The sequence below is a fragment of the Canis lupus genome, chromosome 29 (assembly GCF_003254725.2).
Source record: "Canis lupus dingo isolate Sandy chromosome 29, ASM325472v2, whole genome shotgun sequence".
In the NCBI taxonomy this organism is placed as follows: Eukaryota; Metazoa; Chordata; class Mammalia; order Carnivora; family Canidae; genus Canis; species Canis lupus.
In genome coordinates this window covers 10,990,125-10,996,124 of record NC_064271.1, presented here as the reverse complement: position 1 = coordinate 10,996,124, position 6,000 = coordinate 10,990,125, and the positions used below count along the sequence as shown (strand labels likewise).

General features: G+C 41.0%; 1 long non-coding RNA gene across 1 annotated transcript in view; it reads right to left on the bottom strand.

Annotated features, from left to right (window-relative positions):
* Nucleotides 1-5,283: 5,283 nt before the first annotated feature.
* LOC112678495 (uncharacterized) overlaps nucleotides 5,284-6,000 on the bottom strand; it is a 48,472-nt gene continuing 47,755 nt past the window's right edge. Inside the window, exon 3 of the long non-coding RNA XR_007407076.1 lies at nucleotides 5,284-5,406. This is a non-coding gene — a long non-coding RNA (uncharacterized LOC112678495). The remainder of the gene's footprint in view (nucleotides 5,407-6,000) is intronic.

Below are 6,000 nucleotides of genomic sequence, written 5' to 3'. Positions count from 1 at the left end.
CAAGGGACCCAGAATACTTAATGCTCTGTGGGATGGCTTTTAGAAGTTTGAATGAAGTAGAGATGCCAGAAATGCTGTGGCTGGGATCAGAGGGTCTAGTTGCTGTTGCTCAAAAATTGAACCTGGTGAAAAGGGGTGGAGCATTTATTTCTTTACAGCAGGCACCAGAGTTGCTCTTAGAGAGAGAACTTTTTTTTTTAAAGATTTTATTTATTTATTCATGAAAGGCACAGAGAAAGAGAGAGAGAGAGACAGAGGGAGAGGGAGAAGCAGGCTCCCTGCAGGGAGCGCAGTGCAGGACTCGATCCCAGGATTCAGGGATCACGCCCTGAGCTGAAGGCAGATGCTCAACCACTGAGCCACCATGCATCCCAAGAACTGTCTTTAAGTGGATGGTGAGCGATGGTGTGGCAGGAGGATATGGCTTAGCAGAAGCCAAGGAAAAAGGAGCACCTCATTGGTACAGTTGGTTAAGCGTCCAGCTCAAGTAATAATCGCAGGGTCCTAAGATTGAGCCCCATGTCGGGCTTGAGTCTGCTTGGGATTTTCTTTCTCCCTCTCCCCTTTCCAGGTTAATCTCAGCTCATGCTGTCTCTCTCTTTTGAAAATAAATAAATAAAATCTTAAGAAAAAAAAAGCCAAGGAAACAAAAGATAAATAAACTTTCCAGAGGGGGATGTGGCTAGGTACACTTGGTAGCTGAGTAGGTGGCTGGGAGAAGGGAGCAAAGGAAGAGGGCAGGAGGACTCATCATGAGGCACTGTCAATAGGTGATATTAAGCTGTTGTTAAAGGTACCAAATAAATCCATCTGTCTCTGGAAACTACCAATCACACAATGGTCTTGAGTGAGGTGGTGTTTAATGGATATGGAGGAAGAAATCTCAGTGCCAGGACTTAGCTAACACAGTTCAGAGCAACATAGCTCAGTGAGGCACTCTATAAGATGAGCTAGTATAGTGGCTCCAGAAACTTGATGCTGGAGCTGACTAGAACGTAAGTGCTCCTGGACTTTGCAGGGATCCCTGGGGTGGGAGGTGGTGGATAGAATTTCCATTATGTGTCACAGGGGCTCTGAGTCCATCTCCCCTTCAGGAGAGGGTAGCCTCTAAATGAGATTTTGACTAGTAGAACTAGTAGAACTAGTCAAGTAGAACTAGTCTGGGGGTCCGGGGAATGGTTCCTGGAGTAATCAGCAACTCATTGGTTCTTTCTTAAAGAATGGGTTTGGCTAAGTAGGCGATCCGGTACAATGGTGAAGGTGTAAGTCAGGCTGCTGGAAGCAGAGATTTCACATAGAGGGAAGAAAGCACATGTAGGTATGAGTTTAGCTATGAGTTGTAGCACAAAAATGGGAAAGAACCAAATACAAATGATAAATTGACCATGGTTGGGCAGATCACTGAATTCCCCCCCCCCCCCCATCTGTCCTCTGTAAAGAGAAAACTTGTCAGATGACATGAGTTCACCTTATAATACTACACTTTTGGTAATTATTGTGTTCTGTAATCTAGTATGGAGATACATTTGCCTTAAATCTATGTTATGGACTAAATGTTTGCGTCCCTCCAGAATTCAAATATTGAAGACCTAACCCCAAATATGATGCTATTTGAGGTGAGGCCTTTGAGGCATAATTAGGTTTAAATGAGGTCATGGGAGAAGACTCACATAATGAGATTAGTGTCTCATAAGAAAAGGAAGAGAGGGCAGCACAGGTGGCTCAGCAGTTTAGCGCCGCCTTCAGCCCAGGGTGTGATATTGGAGACCCAGGATCGAGTCCCACGTCGGGCTCCCTGCATGGAGCCTGCTTCTCCCTCTGCCTGTGTCTCTGCCTCTCGGTGTCTCTCATGAATAAATAAATAAATCTTTAAAAAGAAGAGAGAGCACTCTCTCTTCTTCTCTCTCTCTGCTTCTCCACTTCCCTATCTCTCCACTGTGTGTGAGGATACAGGGAGAAGGCAGCCATCTGCGAGCCAGAAGGAGAGCTCTCACTAGGAATACACCCTTATGGACTCACTAGGAATACAGCCTGATGGACCTTGATCTTGGATCTTCTAGTCTCCAGAACTGTGGAAAAATAAATTTCTGTTGTTTCAGCCTCCCAGTCTATGGTATTTTATTATAGCAGCCCAAGCTAAGATATCTATCTACCTATCTCTTCTTTTTTACTTCAGATGCCAAGACAAATCTTCCATGCATTTTCCTATAGCCTATTGGGCTAAAAAATAGATACTGGTGCCTCAGTGATATAAAAAAAAAGTGCTGATTAATAACCGTTCCTTAGAAGCAGTATCTTGTAGATCAAGAACCCAGGATATGTAATCAGAATAAGTGACCCTGGCAGATCCATGATCTCTATAACCTGTTTGCTTACCTCTTGAATGGGAGAGTAAGTACTCCTTCCTCTCCAGATGTTTCTGCACAATTAATTGCATTGTAAATGGGAGATACCAGTTACATAATTCTGTTTATTGTGACTTTTAAAAAAGGGAAACACACACAAATACTCAAGATTTTTACAAATGGACAAATGAGATATATAAAGGTGAATTAATTTTCCTCTCGAGATTAGATAGCAAAAGAAAATTCCTAAGACCAACTCTGTGGTTTTTGTCACTTACTTATTTTACTTATTCGGATATGTCTTGTTTGGGTTTTGAATTTTTCTCTTTCACTGAGTTATTTCCTTTACAGAAATAGGAGTGACACATCAAAATAAAGTATAAAATACATAGTCTCTTCATGATTGACTTGAACATGGCAATGAAAGAAACTGAGAAGTGAATGTCAAAGAAGAGAAAACAGGGAGGAAATGAAGAGGAGCTGGGAACAATGCTGGTCTGGATTTCTTACAGTTTTTTTTTTTTTTAAGATTTTATTTATTTATTCATGAGAGACACACAGAGAGAGACAGAGACATAGGCAAAGAGAGAAGCAGGCTCCCTGCAGGGAGCCCAATGCGGAACTCATTCCTGGAACCCCGGGATCACACCCTGAGCAGAAGGCAGACACTCAACCACTGAGCCACCCACCCAGTTTCCCCTCTTACAGTTCTTTCAACGAGCATTGTTTAACTATCAGTTTTTGAATGGAAAAAGTAGTTAGTAATAATCTTCCCAAGAAGCAATAGTTAGAAGAATGTGACATTCAATTTTCTTTAAGATATTGAGAGTACAGGGATCCCTGGGTGGCGCAGCGGTTTGGCGCCTGCCTTTGGCCCAGGGCGCGATCCTGGAGACCCGGGATCGAGTCCCACGTCGGGCTCCCGGTGCATGGAGCCTGCTTCTCCCTCTGCCTATGTCTCTGCCTCTCTCTCTCTCTCTCTCTGTGTGACTATCATAAAATAAAATAAAAAATTAAAAAAAAAAAAAGATATTGAGAGTACAAAAAGGCATATTCACACTCAAACTGAAAAGTCCCCAACACCCCAGTGTGACTTGGACAGTATCATGTCCTCGATTCCCTCCCCTCACCGTGATACCATATTAGTGATCAATGACATCTTTCATGTATTCCCCATCCATCCCCACATATCCTGAACACATTTTACTCTGAGATTCATCCCCACTTCAACTTTCCCTTACCTTTTCTTTTAATTTTTAAAAAATTTATTCATTTGAAACAGAGAGAGAAAATGAGCAAAGGAGAGAGGGAGAGGGAGAGGGAGAGGGAGAGAGAGAGAGAGAGAGAGAGAGAGAGAGAGAGAAACAGACCTCCCAATGTGGGGCTCGATCTCTGGACACCAAGATCATGACCTGAGCTGAAGGCAGACACTTAACCATCTGAGCCACCTGGGTGCCCCAATTCACCCTTTTTCTTTATTACCAAATATCATGGATAGTAGTCATTCTCAGCTTAGCATGGTTTACTTATTTACCTTTGTTACAAAACTCAGGTGTAAATTAAAAGAGTATCTCTTACATGGTTTTATGCTAGTCCAGCTCTCCTATATTAGTACTGAAAACCTATACATTCTCTTCTCCACTGGGGCTAATAGGAAGCATTCTGGTTATTGTATCTCATTGCTTATGTTAGTGAGGACATATTGATAATAAATATGAGGTCAATACCTGGTCTCAGAGACAAATAGAACCTAGTAGACTTAAGAGATACTTTATATAGGGCAGCCCAGGGGGGCTCAGCGGTTTAGTGCCGCCTTCAGCCCACGGCCTGATCCTGGAGACCCGGGATCGAGTCCCACGTCGGGCTCCCTGCATGGAGCCTGCTTCTCCCTCTGCCTGTGTCTCTGCCTCTCTCTCTCTCTCTCTGTCTCATGAAGAATAAATAAATAAAATCTTTAAAAAAAGAGATACTTTATATAGTGTCATTACAAATGCAAAATACATTGGACATGATGAAGCTATGGCTGGAGTTATAAATTGATTAATAAGATCATTAAAAGGAATCATGACGTATTTGCAAAAGTTCTTGACAAACAGAAGTGAAAATTCTGTTTAATCATTATCTAAGCTTGTGGGCTGAGAAGAAAAAGCTGTAGCAATTGTCAGACTGTGTATGAAGTTTTTCCAGCAGAGAATACTTTTATATTTTCTCTTCTAAAATGAAAAAAGAGAAGCATAGTGCTTATTAAGCAAGTGTGCTTTGGCTTAAAAGGGTACAATGGATTACAGATGATGCTGCACTGGCTAAAGAAATATTTTGATTTCCACTATTGCCAAATCTTTTCTTCCTAAGTATACAAGGAAGCTTTCCGCTTTAGGAAATAAAGACCAGTGGAAAGCTACTCTTGCCTTCATGGACTGTTGGGAGGATGCACTGTAGGAAATCTTACAAGGGTGGCCAGAAGGTGGGTTTCTTTCTTGCATGACTGACTTGCTCACATTCTGTTTGTGATCCAATTAGACACTAATATTCCCCACAAAGAATAAGCCAAGACTGAATATGTCTCCCTGGTCAGGTTCTAAGTCAAGAGGAAAGAATGAGCCACCATAACTTCCCATGGGTGTTCAGTTCTATCCATCCTGACGACTAAGTCTTAGGTCATGAAAACTCCTTCATTTGAGGACCAGTATTGGGAGATTAGGGAAGGAGCAATTTCTTTCCTGTCCCTTTGTCTAGACACTCAAATGGCTAGGTCCTTTCTCTCTTTTTTGTACTTAGTTTTGAAGTAAAGACACTGATTCAGCCTTGAGTTGGGGTAATGGAGAATTGATATAGACTGTAACAGTTTCAAGTTGGTCAAGTTAGCTACACTTTCATTTTCAGAGGATACATCATATCTTGCAGGTAATGGAGATCATGGTATTTCATTTCTACTTACCAAATGATTCAGTATTCTTACTGTCAGCTTTTCAAAGAGGATTTTGAATCAGGGGCAACTTTTGCTATTTTTCTACTTTTCCGTTTTAGAGAATTTCCAATATAGTGAAGTTGGATGGAATGCCTAAAAAAATTCAGAGCAGGAGGTTGAAAAGAAATATATATAAAAATCACCAACTGAGCACAGAAAACAGACATCTATCTAAAGTCTTTGTTTTTATTATATACAATTAAGGTTTTCTTTTTTTTAAATTCTAAAATTAAAACAAAATTATTGCACCCAGAAGAGCAGCCAATTTAGTTTAGATGGAAATAGGAAGAACTGCCAAGTCTGAATTTTATTTTTTTCAGTGTCCTAAAGTCACAGAATTTCATCAATTCCTCATTTAACCCTGCCTCCAAAGGGAGATAAGCTCTTTGAGAAGCAGGTTTTTAGGGCTGCCCTCCATTATTACAGAACTATATTCTCTCAACACCATGAACTTTCTTTGAATCACATCCAAATTGGTCTCTGTCAGAATTCAGACATTCAGGGGTTGACAACAAAATCTGATTCCTCTGATACATGCTTCTCAGGTTGCATTCATATTATTCTTCACAGAACTGTACCAAAGCCTAATTTGGGATGGAAGCTAAATTTTCAAAATAGAAACTGATGAAGAATACAGTGCCCTGTATTTTGGCTCTAGTTAATCATTACTTTCTGCGTTGCATAGAG